This window comes from Dreissena polymorpha, unplaced genomic scaffold (assembly GCF_020536995.1).
Source record: "Dreissena polymorpha isolate Duluth1 unplaced genomic scaffold, UMN_Dpol_1.0 chrUn086, whole genome shotgun sequence".
Classification (NCBI taxonomy): Eukaryota; Metazoa; Mollusca; class Bivalvia; order Myida; family Dreissenidae; genus Dreissena; species Dreissena polymorpha.
Genome location: NW_026273400.1, coordinates 95,891 through 114,646, shown reverse-complemented (window position 1 = coordinate 114,646; position 18,756 = coordinate 95,891). Strand labels below are relative to the sequence as shown.

General features: G+C 35.6%; 1 long non-coding RNA gene across 1 annotated transcript; it reads right to left on the bottom strand.

Moving 5' to 3' along the window:
• Positions 1-3,044: 3,044 nt before the first annotated feature.
• LOC127864026 (uncharacterized) lies at positions 3,045-4,993 on the bottom strand. Its single transcript, XR_008041388.1, has 3 exons — positions 4,512-4,993; positions 3,843-3,953; positions 3,045-3,223 (listed from the first exon to the last, which is right to left on the bottom strand). It is a non-coding gene; the product is annotated as an uncharacterized LOC127864026 (long non-coding RNA).
• Positions 4,994-18,756: the final 13,763 nt, after the last annotated feature.

The following is an 18,756-nucleotide window of genomic DNA, read 5'->3' as shown; positions in this document are numbered from 1 at the left end:
TTAGTTCTCTCAGTGTTAAGTTCTCTAATTGACTGCATGTTAATTTGTCTCTGTGATCGCGTGTTAAGTTCTAACTAAGTTGTAAACTAATTGCTATCAATACGCGCGTATAAGTTCATGATGTTTCTCTCATTGTTCAGTTCTCTCAGTGGTCGCGTATAAGTTTCTTTGTTCTCTCAGTGTTTAGTTCTCTCAGTGATCGCGTATAAGTTCGCCTAGTTCTCTCAGTGTTTAATTCCCTCAATGATCGCGTCTGAAGTTCTCTCAGTTATCGCGTATAGTTAGTAAGTTCTTCTCAGTATTAAGTTCTCTCATTGACCGCGTGTTAATTTGTCTCTGTGATCGCGTGTTTAATTCTAACTGAAGTTGTAACCAAAATTCTCTCAATAATCACGTATAAGTTCATCATGTCTCTCAATGTTAAGTTCTCTCAATGATCGTGTCATAAGTTCCTCAGATATCGCGTATAAGTGCTCTATGTTCTCTCAGTGTTAAGTTCTGTCAGTGTTCGCGTCTTAATTTCTGTTAGTGATCGCGTATATGTTCTGTTTTTTCTCTCCGTGTTAAGGTGCGCAACATGATTTACCCCAAAAACACCAAAAAAAACCTGAAATGCACCCAAATACTCCCAATTCGCTCAAATACCTAAATACTCATAATTTGGCAGGTTAGGGTTAGGTTAGGGTTAGGTTAGATTATTTTGGGTATTTTGGTTTTTTTGGGGTATTTGGGGGGTCTTAGGTTCTCAGTTATGGCGTATAATGCTCTAAGTTCTCTCAGTGTTAAGTTCTCTCAATAATAGCGTTTAATTTTTTTTCACTGATCGCGTCTTATTTTCTCTCAGTAATCGCGTATAAGTTCTCTGTGTCTGTCAGTGTTAAGTTCTGTCATTGATGGCATTTTAATTTTCTCAGTGAATCGCGTATAAGTTCTCTAGTTCTCTCAGTGTTTGTTTCTCAGTGATTGTTTATTATTTTCTCTCAATGATCGCGTCTTAATTTACTCTCAGTTATCGCGTATAAGTTCTTTAATTTCTCTCAGTGTTAAGTTGTCTAATTGACAGCGTGTTAATTTCTCTCTGCCATGCGTGTTACGTTCTCTCATTGATCGTGTCTTAATTTCTCTCAGTATTACGTACAAGTTCTCTAATTTCTCTCAGTGTTAAGTTCTCTCAATGATCGCGTCTTAAGTTCTCTCAGTTATCACGTATAAGTGCGCTAAGTTCTCTCAGTGTTTAGTTCTCTCATTGACCGCATGTTAATTTGTCTCTGTGACGCGTGTTAAATTCTTACTAAGTTTATAACCTAATTTTTTTCAATTATCACGTCTAAGTTCTCTATTTCTCTCATTGTTAAGCTCTCTCAGTGGTCGCGTATAAGTTTTCTTTGTTCTCTCAGTGTTAAGTTCTGTCATTGACCGCATATTTAAATTTGTCTCTGTGATCGCGTGTTAAGTTCTAACTAAGTTGTAACCTAATTTCTCTCAATAATCGTGTATAAGTTCATTATGTTCTCTCATTGTTCAGTTCTCTCAGTGGTTTCGCGTTTTAAGTTTTCTTTGTTCTGTCAGTGGTTAAGGTTCTCTCAATGATCGCGTATAAGTTCTCTAAGTTCTCTCAGCGTTTAGTTCTCTAAATGATCGCGTCTTAAGTTCTCTCAGTTATCGCCTATAAGTAAGTTAAGTTCTCTCAGTGTGAGGTTTTTCACTTGACCGCGTGTTAATTTGTTCTCTGTGATAGAGTGTTAAATTCTAACTAAAATAATAACCTAATTTCTCTTGATTAATTGCGAATAAGTTCATTATGTTCCGTCATGTTCAGTTCTCTCAGTGGTCGCGTATAAGTTTTTTTGTTCTCTCAGTGTTAAGTTCTCTCAGTGACTCGCATATAAGTTCTCTAAGTTTCTCTCAGTGTTTAGTTCTCTCAATGATCGCGTCTTAACTTCTCTCAGTTATCGCGTATAAGTAAGCTAACCCGGGTGTGCTTTGTCCAGGGTTTTCCATGGAAATCCATGGAAAATATGAGGCTGGAGTATTCGGACTAAGTTCCAGCCTTTTTCCAGCGTCAATATTTAAAAAAAAGGGTGGAAAATTGTCCATGGTATGTGGAAATAGCCTGAATAGTTTCCCATGGTTTTCCAGGCTCCCTGGAATAATTACCATGGAACAATTTCCAGGGTTTTCCAGCCAGCATGAATAAAATACCGTCCGAATACTCCATGTAATCTGGAAAACCATGGAAAACCATGGATTTTTTTTCCAGGGTTTTCCAGATTACATGGAGTATTCGGACGGTATTTTTTCCATGCTGGCTGGAAAACCCTGGAAAATGTTCCAGGTTTTTTCTTGTTCAATATTCCATGGATGCCTGGTATAACATGGAAAATTGTCCAGCGTTTACCATGGTCACTGAATAGAAAAAGAAATTTCTGGTCTAAAAACAATATTCATGTATTAAATGAATACAATACTCACAGCTTAAATAAATCATAATTTAAGGTTAGATTAAAACAAAACAAAAATCAACATAATGCCTTAGTTTCTTCGATGTATTATTTTGTTCACAATCCATCAAAATATAACATCAGATTACAAATTGTGTTACATTTATTTAACAAATTATTCAGATCAAACAAGTGTTGTTTAATACATGCTTACAAAGCCTCTAGGTCCATTATCATAAATCAGGCCCTTACATAACAGAACAGGCGCTACTTTAAAAGTTAAAAAGTATAATGCAACCTTAACAACATGTATTCAAAGTAACAAAATACAAGCAAGTCAAAGTAATATACAGTAACAATTCATGAACCCTGTACAAACGATATACAAGAAACAAAATGAAAAATTTAAGTTATTTTAGCTACTTCATGTTTGTCACAATATATGTAGCTGCCCATGAGAACAATTAAGGATACTATTTTTCTCAGCTACTTTCACTTTAATGCAATTTAGGTGCTCAATTTCATTAAAATACTTTATATAATTTTATTGTTCAAAGAAATTCAGAACATGAATGCATGTACATGTATTACTTTCCAAGTGACAGTTTAAAATATAATTGCAAGTCTAAAACTTGTGAAGGCAGCTTAGTAATTATAAGTACCCAGGTGGGATAAAATTACAGTTTTTAAAAACTTTTTTGTTAATTAGCTGGGCTTCAGTAGGTCGTGGATCTTTTATAGAACTTGTCCTGCTGTTATACTGTACGGCTTCTGCATGATCTCTGAAAGAAAAACAAAGCAAACAATATTACAAGAAAGTCATAAGTTTTTTACATTCATCTGTAAAAGTAAATGTGCAGCAATCATATGATTGAATATCTATACTTCAATGCTCATTCATATTTTAATCTATTTTAAATATTCATATCACTGCTCAATTCGGTACATCTGGCTTTTTTGTATTTGAGCGAAACATTTACGATCCTAAGTAGTTAGCAATTATTTCTTTTCCATTTACTGAAATTTATTCTCTTAAAGTTTGCAAGCGGGCTTTAATCTACTTGCAAACAGGCAACCACACAGGAAAACTGAGACTTTCAAGTGAATAAATTGTTGATTTAACTTATATTTTTATATGACTCTCTTTTATTTTGAAATTTATATTGGTTGTTTTCTTAAATGCCCCAAAACGGGGTACACTAGCATGTATCTGGAAACTCAAACATATATAGGAATTTTATATTCAGATATTGCTATATGAAAGATATGCTAATTTGCTAATTCATATAAAAATAACCTGTAATTGAAACTAGACCAAAATATTGGATACCAAAAAGACAAAATACTTTCAGGTGGTTAACACTAAATTACTTATATGAGCCCGGGCATAACAATATTTACCATGAATTTGTGGCCATGTTAGTCCTCTTGGTAAATGCGCCAAAAGAGCCGCTTTGCTGTCTTGGGTTATTTCCCTGCCAAACTCTGCAGTATCTTCCATCAACTGGTCAGCTACAGTTAAAGCACATAATGAAAATGTATATAGAAAATAATTCAAGTATTGTTTTAAATATTTAGTAAAATTGTCTTTAAATAATAACTTACAATGAAGTTAATACATCACAAAGCATAGCATAACAAAATTTGTAGGTATGATTAGTACAAATTTATTATTGCTATAATTAGAATGATGTGTAATTCTATTGGTATGAAAATGTACAGTGAAACCTAAAAAACAATGCTATTGGTTTAATTAATTTATTTATAAACATTAACAGCATTAATGAGCATTGAGTTCTCATCATGCACAGCACATAACTCCCTTAGCCTCAGTTCCCTAGCCATGCATTATAAACTTCCGATACTACATTCAAGCTTATTAATATCTCCACATAGGACTTCCTTTATCAAGCTTGCAAACTGCACTTAGTGAAAATGTGTGTGACAGCTGCTTTTAAACTTCTATATTTGCCATACTTTTACCTAAAATGTCACATAAAAAAGTTCTACAATGATGACATAAGAAGAATAAATTTAAAGGAATATTTAGAAATAATGAAAAGCACAAACCTTCAGTTGTTGTTCTATTCCTAGACAGACTGCTCAAACACTTGTATGCATCACTTTTTAACAACATTTCATGTCACTTTCCAAATGATATCCATACATTATTATTTTAAGAAATTCTTGTTAAGTTAAACTCTACTGTTTGTGAAATTACATTAACTTCATTTTAACAACAAGTTTAACCTGCATTTTTTCTTCAATACGCCTTCTCCAAAATTTCAATCTAACAGGTAAACTTTCTGTATTTGAACTCAGCCAATCAGAAAAGGCTGTGATATTTTATAACCAATAGATTAGCCGCAGACACATCTGACTCACACACAGGCTTTTCAGATAGTTTGTTAATTGCAAACCTGGACTGTAGTTAAATATTGAGTGTGTATACACCTTGAACAGGGTTAAGGAATTTAAACTTGTAGACATTGCTTTGAAAGTTACTACTATTACTTCTACTACTAGTACTACTACTACTACTACTACTTCTGCAAAACTACTAATACTATTACAACAGCCACAACAACAACAACAACTACCCTACTACTACTACTACTACTACTACTGCTACTACTACTACTACTACTACTTCTACTTCTACTACTACTACTACTACTACATCTACTACTACTACTACTACTTCTACTACTACTACTACTACTACTACTACTACTACTACTACTACTACTACTGCTGCTACTACTGCTACTACTACTACTACTACTACTTCAACTACTACTACTGCTTCAACTACTACTGCTACTGCTGCTGCTACTGCTGCTGCTGCTACTACTCCTGCTGCTGCTGCTACTACTACTACTGCTACTGCTGCTGCTGCTACTATTACAACTCCTGCTGCAGCAACTACTACTACTACTGCTGCTGCTGCTGTTACTACTACTACTACTTCTACCACTACTACTGCTGCTACTTCTACTTCTACTACTACTACTACTACTACTACTACTACTACTACTACTACTACTACTACTACTACTAGTACTTCAACTACTACTGCTACTACTACTGCTACTACTACTGATGCTGCTGATGCTGCTACTGCTTCTACTGCTGCTGCTGCTACTTCTACTACTACTACTGCTGCTGCTGCTAATGCTACTTCCTTAACTACTACTACTACTGCTGCTACTAGTATTGTTATTATTATTTATACTACTATTGCTACCATTACTGCTACTATTCCTGTAAATGCTAAAACAACAACACAATAGTAACTGCTACTGTCACTTAAATTTGCACCAATAGTATAATTATCAGTAGTTTAACTGCTTGCACAACTTATACAACAACCACTTTTACTTCTACTCCTACAACATATTCTACTGCCAGCACCAGCATTACTACTTCTACTACTACTACTACTACTACTACTACTATAACTACTACTATTTCTGCCCAAACTATGCACATTGTTTTATGTTTTATTCATATGTTGTGTAAATTGTTGAACTCTGCTTTACTTTGAATAAAATGTGTTGCATTTTTATAAGTTATTTTCTCCTCTTATAAAGTCTAAGTTTTTTCCAGGGTTAGCTGAAAATGTTAGAGTCTTTTCCATGCTTAAAAATATGTTCCACTTTCCATGCTATCTGGAAATATTTCCAGGGTTATCCAGCCTAAATCCAGCGTTTTCCATTCCTTTTCCATGCTTTTCCATCCAAGGCTGGAAAAATGCTTGGAAAAAAAGTCCACGTTTCATGGACATTTCTAGAACAAAACCCTGGAAAACCCTGGAAACTGTTTCAAATTCCAGGGATTACCATGGAATTCCATGTTATACCATGGATTTCCAGCCTAAGTTCCATGATTACCCTGGACAATGTACACCCGGGAAGTTCTCTCAGTGTTAAATTCTCTCATTGACCGCGTGTTAATTTGTCTCTGTGATCGCGTGTTAAGTTCTAACTAAGTTGTAACCTAATTTCTCTCAATAATTGCGTATAACTTCATTATGTTCTCTCATTGTTCAGTTCTCTCAGTGGTCGCGTTTAAGTTTTCTTTGTTCTCTCAGTGTTAAGTTCTCTCAATGATCGCGTATAAGTTCTCTAAGTTCTCTCAGTGTTTAGTTCTCTCAATGATCACGTCTTAAGTTCTCTCAGTTATCGCGTGTAAGTAAGTTCAGTTCTCTGATTGTTAGGTTTTTCATTGACTGCGTGTTAATTTTTCTTTGTGATCGCGTGTTAAGTTCTAACTAAGTTGTAACCTAATTTCTCTCAATAATCGCGTATAAGTTCATTATGTTCTCACATTGTTCAGTTCTCTCAGTGGTCGCGTATAAGTTTTCTTTGTTCTCTCAGTGTTAAGTTCTCTCAGTGATCGCGTATAAGTTCTCAAAGTTCTCTGTGTTAAGTTCTCTCAATGATCGCGTCTCAAGTTCTCTCAGTTATCGCGTATAAGTAAGCTAAGTTTTCTCAGTGTTAAGTTCTGTCATTGACCGCGTGTTAATTTGTCTCTGTGATCGCTTGTTAAGTTCTAACTAAGTTGTAACCTAATTTCTCTCAATAATCGTGTATAAGTTCATTATGTTCTCTTATTGTTCAGTTCTTTCAGTGGTCGCGTATAAGTTTTCTTAATCTCTCATTGTTAAGTTCTCTCAGTGATCGCGTATAAGTGCGCTAAGTTCTCTTAGTATTATGTTCTCTCATTGACCGCGTGTTAATTTGTCTCTGTGATTGCGTGTTAAATTTTAACTAAGTTGTAACCTAATTTTTCTCAATAATCGCGTATAAGTTCATTATGTTCTCTCATTGTTCAGTTCTCTCAGTGGTCGCATATAAGTTTTCTTTGTTCTCTCAGTTTTAAGTTATCTCAATGATCGCGTATAAGTTCTCTAAAATCTCTCAGTGTTTAGTTCTCTCAATGATTGCGTCTTAAGTTCTCTCAGTTATCGCGTATAAGTAAGTTAAGTTTTCTCAGTGTTAGGTTTTTTATTGACCGCGTGTTAATTTTTCTTAGTGATCGTGTGTGTAGTTCTAACTAAGTTGTAACCTTATTTCTCTCAATAATCGCGTATAAGTTCATTATGTTCTCTCATTGTTCAGTTCTCTCAGTGGTCGCGTATAAGTTTTCTTTGTTCTCTCAGTGGTAAGTTCTCTCAGTGATCGCGTATAAGTTCTCTAAGTTCTCTCAGTGTTTAATTCTCTCAATGATCGCGTCTTAAGTTCCCTCAGTTATCGCGTATAAGTAAGTTAAGTTCTCTCAGTGTTAGGTTTTTCATTGACGATGTGTTAATTTTTCTTTGTGATAGCGTGTTAAGTTCTAACTAAGTTGTAACCTTATTTCTCTCAATAATCAAGTATAAGTTCATTATGTTCTCTCATTGTTCAGTTCTCTCAGTGGTCACGTATAAGTTTTGTTTGTTCTCTCAGTGTTAAGTTCTTTCAGTGATCGCGTATAATTTCTTTAAGTTCTCTCAGTGTTTAATTCTATCAATGATCGCGTCTTAAGTTCCCTCAGTTATCGCGTATAAGTAAGTTAAGTTCTCTCAGTGTTAGGTTTTTCATTGACGATGTGTTAATTTTTCTTTGTGATAGCGTGTTAAGTTCTAACTATGTTGTAACCTTATTTCTCTCAATAATCGCGTATAAGTTCATTATGTTCTCTCATTGTTCAGTTCTCTCAGTGGTCGCGTATAAGTTTTCTTTGTTCTCTCAGTGTTAAGTTCTTTCAGTGTTCGCGTATAAATTCTCAAAGTTCTCTCAGTGTTAAGTTCTCTCAATGATCGCGTCTTAAGTTCTCTCAGTTATCGGGTAAAAGTAAGCTAAGTTCTCTCAGTGTTAAGTTCTCTCATTGACCTTGGTTAATTTGTCTCTCTGATCGCATATTAAGTTCTAACTAAGTTGTAACCTAATTTCTCTCAATAATCGTGTATTAGTTCATTATGTTCTCTTATTGTTCAGTTCTCTCAGCGGTCGCGTATAAGTTTTCTTTATTCTCTCAGTGTTAAGTTCTCTCAGTGATCGCGAATAAGTTCTCTAAGTTCTCTCTGTGTTTAGTTCTCTCAATGATCGCGTCTTAAGTTCTCTCAGTTATCGCGTATAAGTAAGCTAAGTTCTCTCAGTGTTAAGTTCTGTCATTGACCGCGTGTTAATTTGTCTCTGTGATTGCGTGTTAAGTTCTAACTAAGTTGTAACCTAATTTCTTTAAATGATCGCGTATAAGTTCATTATGTTCTCTCATTGTTCAGTTCTCTCAGGGGTCGCATATAAGTTTTCTTTGTTCTCTCAGTGTTAAGTTCTCTCAGTGATCATGTATAAGTTCTCTAAGTTCTCTCAGTGTTAAGTTCTCTCAATGATCGCGTCTTAACTTCTCTCAGTTATCGCATATAAGTAAGCTAAGTTCTCTCAGTGTTAATTCTCGTATTGACCGCGTGTTAATTTGTCTCTGTGATCGCTAGTTAAATTCTAACTATGTTGTAACCTAATTTCTCTCAATAATCGCGTATTTGTGTTCTCTAATTGTTCATTTTTCTCAGTGGTCGCGTATAAGTTTTCTTTGTTGTCTCAGTTGTAAGTTCTCTCAGTGATCGCGTATAAGTTCTCTAAGTTCTCTCAGTGTTTAATTTTCTCAATGATCGCGTCTTAAGTTCTCTCTGTTATCGTTTATAAGTAAGCCAAGTTCTCTCAGTGTTAAGTTCTCTCATTGACTGCGTGTTAATTTGTCTCTGTGATCGCTGTTAAATTCTAACTAAGTTGTAACCTAATTTCTCTCAATAATCATGTCTTAAGTTCTCTTAGTTATCGCGTATAAGTGCGCTAAGTTCTCTCAGTGTTAAGTTCTCTCATTGACCGCGTGTTAATTTGTCTTTGTGATAGCTTGTTAATTTCTCTCAGTTATCGTGTCCTAATTTCTCTCAATGATTCCGTATACGTTCTTTATGTTCTCTCATTAATCAGTTCTGTCAATGATCACATCTTAATTTCTCTTAATAATCGCGTATAATTTCTCTATATTCTCTCATTGTTCAGTTCTCTCAGTGGTCGCGTATAAGATTTCTTTGTTCTCTCAGTGTTAATTTGTCTCAGTGATCGGGTATAAGTTCTTTAAGTTCCCTAATTGTTAAGTTCTTTCAGTGATCGTGTCTAAATTTCTCTCAGTGATCGCGTATATGTTATCTTTGTTCTCTCAATATTAAGTTCGCTCAGTGATTGCGTTTAAGTTCTCTCAGAGTTAAGTTCTCTCATTGACCGCGTGTTAATTTCTCTCTGTGATGGCGTGTAAAGTTCTCTCAGTTATCACGTCTTAATTTGTTCTCAGTAATTGCGCATAAGTTCTCTATGTTATCTCATTGTTAAGTTCTCTCAGTGATCATGTCTAAATTTCTCTTAGTGATCGCGTACATGTTATCTTTGTTCTCTCAGTATTTAGTTCTCTCAGTGATGGCGTATAAGTTCTCTAAGTTCTATCAGTGTTAAGTTATCTCATTAATCGCATCTTATGTTCTTTCAGTTATCATGTATAAGTTCTCTAAGTTCTCTCAGTGTTTAATTCTCTCAATGATCGCGCCTTAAGTTCTCTCAGTTATCGCGTATAAGTAAGCTAAGTTCTCTCAGTGTTAAGTTCTCTCATTGACCGCGTGTTAATTTGTCTCTGTGATTGCTTGTTAAATTCTAACTAAGTTGTAACCTAATTTCTCTCAATAATCGCGTATAAGTTCATTATGTTCTCTAATAGTTCAGTTCTCTCAGTGGTCGCATATAAGTTTTCTTTGTTCTCTCAGTTTTAAGTTCTCTCAATGATCGCGTATAAGTTCTCTAAAATCTCTCAGTGTTTAGTTCTCTCAATGATCGCGTCTTAAGTTCTCTCAGTTATCGCGTATAAGTAAGTTAAGTTCTCTCAGTGTTAGGTTTTTCATTGACCGCATGTTAATTTTTCTTTGTGATCGCGTATTAAGTTCTAACTAAGTTGTAACCTTATTTCTCTCAATAATCAAGTATAAGTTCATTATGTTCTCTCATTGTTCAGTTCTCTCAGTGGTCGCGTATAAGTTTTGTTTGTTCTCTCAGTGTTAAGTTCTCTCAGTGATCGCGTATAAGTTCTCTACGTTCTCTCAGTGTTTAATTCTCTCAATGATCGCGTCTTAAGTTCTCTCAGTTATCGCGTATAAGTAAGCTAAGTTATCTCAGTGTAAAGTTCTCTCATTGACCGCGTGTTAATTTGTCTCTGTGTTCGCATGTTAAATTCTAACTTAGTTGTTACCTAATTTCTCTCAATAATCGCGTATTTGTGTTCTCTCATTGTTCATTTCTCTCAGTGGTCGCGTATAAGTTTTCTTTGTGCTCTCAGTGTTAAGTTCTCTCAGTGATCATGTATAAGTTCTCTAAGTTCTCTCAGTGTTTAGTTCTCTCAATGATCGCGTCTTAACTTCTCTCAGTTATCGCATATAAGTAAGCTATGTTCTCTCAGTGTTAATTCTCGTATTGACCGCGTGTTAATTTGTCTCTGTGATCGCTAGTTAAATTCTAACTATGTTGTAACCTAATTTCTCTCAATAATCGCGTATTTGTGTTCGCTCATTGTTCATTTTTCTCAGTGGTCGCGTATAAGTTTTCTTTGTTGTCTCACTTGTAAGTTCTCTCAGTGATCGCGTATAAGTTCTCTAAGTTCTCTCAGTGTTTAATTTTCTCAATGATCGCGTCTTAAGTTCTCTCTGTTATCGTTTATAAGTAAGCCAAGTTCTCTCAGTGTTAAGTTCTCTCATTGACTGCGTGTTAATTTGTCTCTGTGATCGCTGTTAAATTCTAACTAAGTTGTAACCTAATTTCTCTCAATAATCATGTCTTAAGTTCTCTTAGTTATCGCGTATAAGTGCGCTAAGTTCTCTCAGTGTTAAGTTCTCTCATTGACCGCGTGTTAATTTGTCTTTGTGATAGCTTGTTAATTTCTCTCAGTTATCGTGTCCTAATTTCTCTCAATGATCCCGTATACGTTCTTTATGTTCTCTCATTGATCAGTTCTGTCAATGATCACATCTTAATTTCTCTTAATAATCGCGTATAATTTCTCTATATTCTCTCATTGTTCAGTTCTCTCAGTGGTCGCGTATAAGATTTCTTTGTTCTCTCAGTGTTAATTTGTCTCAGTGATCGGGTATAAGTTCTTTAAGTTCCCTAATTGTTAAGTTCTTTCAGTGATCGTGTCTAAATTTCTCTCAGTGATCGCGTATATGTTATCTTTGTTCTCTCAATATTAAGTTCGCTCAGTGATTGCGTATAAGTTCTCTCAGAGTTAAGTTCTCTCTTTGACCGCGTGTTAATTTCTCTCTGTGATGGCGTGTAAAGTTCTCTCAGTTATCACGTCTTAATTTGTTCTCAGTAATTGCGCATAAGTTCTCTATGTTATCTCATTGTTAAGTTCTCTCAGTGATCATGTCTAAATTTCTCTTAGTGATCGCGTACATATTATCTTTGTTCTCTCAGTATTTAGTTCTCTCAGTAATGGCGTATAAGTTCTCTAAGTTCTATCAGTGTTAAGTTATCTCATTTATCGCATCTTATGTTCTTTCAGTTATCATGTATAAGTGCTCTAAGTTCTCTCAGTGTTACGTTATCTCAATGTTGGCGTCTTTATTCTCTCAGTGATAGCGTCTTATTTTCTCTGTGTAATCATGCATAAGTTCTCTATGTTCTCTCAGTAATGTTAAGTTCTCTCAATGATGGCGTCTTAAGTTCTCTCAGTGATTGCGTATATGTTCTTTAAGTTCTCTCAGTGTTAATTGTTCATTGACCGCGTGTTAATTTCTCTCTGTTATCGCGTGTTAAGTTTTCTCAGTTATCGCGTCTTAATATCTCTCAGTAATCGCGTATAGGTTCTCTATGTTCTCTTATTGTTAAATTCTCTTTGTGATCGCGTCTTATTTCTCTTAGTGATTGTGTATAAGTTGTCTTTGTTCTCACAGTGTTAAGTTCTCTCAATGATCGTGTCTTAAGTTCTCTCAGTGATCGCGTCTTATTTTCTCTCAGATATCGCGAATAAGATCCCTATGTTCTCTATTGTTAAGTTCTCTCCGTGATCGCGTCTAAATTTTCCTCAGTGATCGTGTATATGTTCTCTTTGTTCTCTCAGTATTAAGTTCTTTCAGTGATTGCATATAAGTTCTCTCAGTTATCACATATAAGTGCTCTAAGTTCTAACAGTGTTTAGTTCTCTTAATGATAAAATCTTAATTTCTCTCAGTGATCGTGTCTTATTTTATCTCAGTAATCGCGTATAAGTTATCTTTGTTCTCTCCGTGTTAAGGTCTCTCAGTGATCACGTGTTAAGTTCTCTATATGATTGCGTATAAGTTCTTTAAGTTCTCAAAATGTTAAGTTCTCTCATTGACCCCATGTTAATTTCTCTCTGTGTGTAGTAGTCAGTGTTGTATGTAGTAGTCAGATATTTTAAGTAGTCAGTTTTGTATGTAGCAGTCACTTGTATGAAATAGTCAGATGTGTGTAGTAGTCATTTGTAAGTAGTAGTCAGTTGTTTGTAGTAGGCAGTGTTGTATGTAATAGGCGGTTGTATGTAGTAGTCAGTTTTGTATGTAGTAGTCAGTGTTTTATGTAGTAGTCAGTTTTAAGTAGTAGTCAGTTGTATGTATTAGTCATTTGTTTGTAGAAGTTATTGTTTATGTAGTAGTTAGTTGTGTGTAGTAGTCAGTTGTTTGTAGTAGTACAGCTGTGTGTAGTAGTCAGTGTTGTATAAAGTAGTTAGTTGTTTTAAATAGTCAGTGTTGTATAAAGTAGTTAGTTGTTTTAAATAGTCAGTGTTGTATGTAGTAGTCAGTTGTTTGCAGTAGACAGTTGTATGTAGTAGTCAGTTGTATAGTAGTCAAATGTAAGTAGTAGTCAGTTGTATGCCTGAGTCAGTTGTATGTTGTAGTCAGTTGTATGTAGTAGTCAGTTGTATGCAGTAGTCAGTTGAATGTAGTAGTCAGTTGTATGTAGTAGTAAGTGTTGTATGTAGTCTTCAGTTGTATGTAGTAGTCAGTTGTATGTAGTAGTCAGTTCTATGTAGTAGTCAGTGTTGTATGTAGTAGTCAGTGTTGTATGTAGTAGTCAGTTGTATGTAGTAGTCAGTTGTATGTAGTAGTCAGTTGTATGCAGTATTCAGTTGTATGCAGTAGTCAGTTGTATGTAGTAGTCAGTTGTATGTAGTAGTCAGATGTATGCAGTAGTCAGATGTATGTAGTAGTCAGTTGAATGTAGTAGTCAGTTGTGTGTAGTAGTCAGTTGTGTGTAGTAGTCAGTTGTATGCAGTAGTCAGTTGTATGTAGTAGTCAGTTGTATGCAGTAGTCAGTTGAATGTAGTAGTCAGTTGCATGTAGTAGTCAGTAGTATGTAGTAGTCAGTTGTATGTAGTAGTCAGTTGTATGCAGTAGTCAGTTGTATGTAGTAGTCAGTTGTATGTAGTAGTCAGTTGTATGTAGTAGTCAGTTGTATGTAGTAGTCAGTTGTATGTAGTAGTCAGTTGTATGTAGAAGTCAGTTGTATGTAGAAGTCAGTTGTATGCAGTAGTCAGTTGTATGTAGTAGTCAGTTGTATGCAGTAGTCAGTTGCATGTAGTAGTCAGTTGTATGTAGTAGTCAGTTGTATGCAGTAGTCAGTTGTATGTAGTAGTCAGTTGTATGTAGTAGTCAGTTGCATGTAGTAGTCAGTTGTATGTAGTAGTCAGTTGTATGTAGTAGTCAGTTGTATGTAGTAGTCAGTATTTATGAAGTAGGCAGTTGTATGCAGTAGTCAGTTGAATGTAGTAGTCAGTTGAATGTAGTAGTCAGTTGTATGTAGTAGTCAGTTGTATGTAGTAGTCAGTTGTATGCAGGAGTCAGTTGTATGCAGTAGTCAGTTGTATGCATGAGTCAGTTGTATAGTAGTAGTCAGTTGTATAGTAGTCAGTTTTATGTAGTAGTCAGTTGTATGCATGAGTCAGTTGTATGTAGTAGTCAGTTGTATGGAGTAGTCAGTTGTATGGAGTAGTCAGCTGTATGGAGTAGTCAGTTGTATAGTAGTCAGTTGTATGGAGTAGTCAGTTGTATGTAGTAGTCAGTTGTATGCAGTAGTCAATTGTATGTAGTAGTCAGTTGTATAGTAGTCAGTTGTATGTAGTAGTCAGTTGTATGCAGTGGTCAGTTGTATGCAGTAGTCAGTTGTGTGTAGTAGTCAGTTGTATTCAGTAGTCAGTTGTATGTAGTAGTCAGTTGTACGCAGTAGTCAGTTGAATGTAGTAGTCAGTTGTATGTAGTAGTCAGTTGTATGTAGTAGTCAGTTGTATGCAGTAGTCAGTTGTATGCAGTAGTCAGTTGTGTGTAGTAATCAGTTGTATGCAGTAGTCAGTTGTATGCAGTAGTCAGTTGTATGCAGTAGTCAGTTGAATGTAGTAGTCAGTTGTATGTAGTAGTCAGATATTTTAAGTAGTCAGTTTTGTATGTAGCAGTCACTTGTATGAAATAGTCAGATGTGTGTAGTAGTCAGTTGTATGCAGTAGTCAGTTGTATGTAGTAGTCAGTTGTATGTAGTAGTCAGTTGTATGTAGTAGTCAGTTGTATGTAGTAGTCAGTTGTATGTAGTAGTCAGTTGTAAGTAGTAGTCAGTTGTATGCAGTAGTCAGTTGTATGTAGTAGTCAGTTGTATGCAGTAGTCAGTTGTATGTAGTAGACATTTGTATGTAGTAGTCAGTTGTATAGTAGTCAGTTGTATGTAGTTACTGTAGTCAGTTGCATGCAGTAGTCAGTTGTATGTAGTAGTCAGTTGTATAGTAGTCAGTTGTATGCAGTAGTCAGTTGTATGCATGAGTCAGTTGTATGTAGTAGTCAGTTGTATGCAGTAGTCAGTTGAATGTAGTAGTCAGTTGTATGTAGTAGTCAGTTGTATGTAGTAGTAAGTGTTGTATGTAGTAGTCAGTTGTATGTAGTAGTCAGTTGTATGTAGTAGTCAGTGTTGTATGTAGTAGTCAGTGTTGTATGTAGTAGTCAGTTGTATGTAGTAGTCAGTTGTATGCAGTATTCAGTTGTATGCAGTAGTCAGTTGTATGTAGTAGTCAGTTGTATGTAGTAGTCAGTTGTATGTAGTATTCAGTACTATGCAGTAGTCAGTTGTATGCAGTAGTCAGTTGAATGTAGTAGTCAGTTGTATGCAGTAGTCAGTTGAATGTAGTAGTCAGTTGTATGCAGTAGTCAGTTGTATGTAGTAGTCAGTTGTATGCAGTAGTCAGTTGTATGCATGAGTCAGTTGTATGTAGTAGTCAGTTGTATGTAGTAGTCAGTTGTATGTAGTAGTCAGTTGTATGCAGTAGTCAGTTGTATGCAGTAGTCAGTTGTGTGTAGTAGTCAGTTGTATGCAGTAGTCAGTTGTATGTAGTAGTCAGTTGTATGCAGTAGTCAGTTGAATGTAGTAGTCAGTTGTATGTAGTAGTCAGTTGTATGCAGTAGTCAGTTGTATGCAGTAGTCAGTTGTATGCAGTAATCAGTTGTATGTAGTAGTCAGTTGTATGCAGTAGTCAGTTGAATGTAGTAGTCAGTTGCATGTAATAGTCAGTTGCATGTAGTAGTCAGTTTTATGTAGTAGTCAGTTGTATGTAGTAGTCAGTTGTATGTAGTAGTCAGTTGTATGCAGTAGTCAGTTGAATGTAGTAGACATTTGTATGTAGTAGTCAGTTGTATGTAGTAGTCAGTTGTATGTAGTAGTCAGTTGCATGCAGTAGTCAGTTGTATGTAGTAGTCAGTTGTATAGTAGTCAGTTGTATGCAGTAGTCAGTTGTATGCATGAAACAGTTGTATGTAGTAGTCAGTTGTATGCAGTAGTCAGTTGAATGTAGTAGTCAGTTGTATGTAGTAGTCAGTTGTATGTAGTAGTAAGTGTTGTATGTAGTAGTCAGTTGTATGTAGTAGTCAGTTGTATGTAGTAGTCAGTGTTGTATATAGTAGTCAGTTGTATGTAGTAGTCAGTTGTATGTAGTTGTCAGTTGTATGCAGTATTCAGTTGTATGCAGTAGTCAGTTGTATGTAGTAGTCAGTTGTATGTAGTAGTCAGTTGTATGTAGTAGTCAGTTGGTAGTCAGTTGTATGTAGTAGTCAATTGTATGTAGTAGTCAGTTGTATGCATGAGTCAGTTGTATGCAGTAGTCAGTTGAATGTAGTAGTCAGTTGTATGCAGTAGTCAGTTGAATGTAGTAGTCAGTTGTATGCATGAGTAAGTTGTATGTAGTAGTCAGTTGTATATGGTCAGTTGTAGTAGTCAGTTGTATGTAGTAGTCAGTTGTATGCAGTAGTCAGTTGTATGCAGTAGTCAGTTGTGTGTAGTAGTCAGTTGTATGCAGTAGTCAGTTTTATGTAGTAGTCAGTTGTATGCAGTAGTCAGTTGAATGTAGTAGTCAGTTGTATGTAGTAGTCAGTTGTATGTAGTAGTCAGTTGTATGCAGTAGTCAGTTGTATGCAGTAGTCAGTTGTGTGCAGTAGTCAGTTGTGTGCAGTAGTCAGTTGTGTGTAGTAGTCAGTTGTATGCAGTAGTCAGTTGTATGCAGTAGTCAGTTGTATGCAGTAGTCAGTTGTGTGTAGTAGTCAGTTGTGTGTAGTAGTCAGTTGTATGCAGTAGTCAAATGTATGTAGTAGTCAGTTGTATGCAGTAGTCAGTTGAATGTAGTAGTCAGTGTATGTAGTAGTCAGTTTGCATGTAGTAGTCAGTTGCATGTAGTAGTCAGTTGCATGTAGTAGTCAGTTGTATGTAGTAGTCAGTTTTATGTAGTAGTCAGTTGTATGTAGTAGTCAGTTGTATGAAGTAGTCAGTATTTATGAAGTAGTCAGTATTTATGAAGTAGTCAGTTGTATGCAGTAGTCAGTTGAATGTAGTAGTCAGTTGTATGTAGTAGTCAGTTGAATGTAGTAGTCAGTTGTATGTAGTAGTCAGTTGTATGTAGTTGTCAGTTGTATGCAGTAGTCAGTTGTATGCATGAGTCGGTTGTATGGAGTAGTCAGTTGTATGGAGTAGTCAGTTGTATAGTAGTAGTCAGTTGTATGTAGTAGTCAGTTGTATGTAGTAGTCAGTTGTATGCATGAGTCAGTTGTATGTAGTAGTCAGTTGTATGCATGAGTCAGTTGTATGTAGTAGTCAGTTGTATGGAGTAGTCAGTTGTATGTAGTAGTCAGTTGTATGGAGTAGTCAGTTGTATAGAAGTCAGTTGTATGCAGTAGTCAGTTGTATGTAGTAGTCAGTTGTATGTAGTAGTCAGTTGTATGCATATGTCAGTTGTATGCATGAGTCAGTTGTATGCAGTAGTCAGTTGTATGAATGAGTCAGTTGTATGCATGAGTCAGTTGTATGCATGAGTCAGTTGTATGTAGTAGTCAGTTGTATGTAGTAGTCAGTTGTATGCAGTAGTCAGTTGTATGCATGAGTCAGTTGTATGTAGTAGTCAGTTGTATGTAGTAGTCAGTTGTATAGTAGTCAGTTGTATGCAGTAGTCAGTTGTATGCATGAGTCAGTTGTATGTAGTAGTCAGTTGTATGTAGTAGTCAGTTGTACGCAGTAGTCAGTTGTACGCAGTAGTCAGTTGTATGTAGTAGTCAGTTGTATGTAGTAGTCAGTTGTATGTAGTAGTCAGTTGTATGTAGTAGTCAGTTGCATGTAGACGTCAGTTGTATGCAGTAGTCAGTTGTATGCATGAGTCAGTTGTATGCATGAGTCAGTTGTAAGTAGTAGTCAGATGTATGTAGTAGTCAGTTGTATGCAGTAGTCAGTTGTATGTAGTAGTCAGTTGTATGCAGTAGTCAGTTGTATGCAGTAGTCAGTTGAATGTAGTAGTCAGTTGAATGTAGTAGTCAGTTGTATGCAGTAGTCAGTTGTATGCAGTAGTCAGTTGTGTGTAGTAGTCAGTTGTGTGTAGTAGTCAGTTGTATGCAGTAGTCAGTTGTATGTAGTAGTCAGTTGTATGCAGTAGTCAGTTGAATGTAGTAGTCAGTTGTATGTAGTAGTCAGTTGCATGTAGTAGTCAGTTGCATGTAGTAGTCAGTTTTATGTAGTAGTCAGTTGTATGTAGTAGTCAGTTGTATGTAGTAGTCAGTTGTATGTAGTAGTCAGTATTTATGAAGTAGTCAGTTGAATGTAGTAGTCAGTTGTATGTAGTAGTCAGTTGTATGTAGTAGTCAGTTGTATGTAGTAGTCAGTTGTATGTAGTAGTCAGTTGTATGCAGTAGTCAGTTGTATGCATCAGTCAGTTGTATGGAGTAGTCAGTTGTATAGTAGTAGTCAGTTGTATGTAG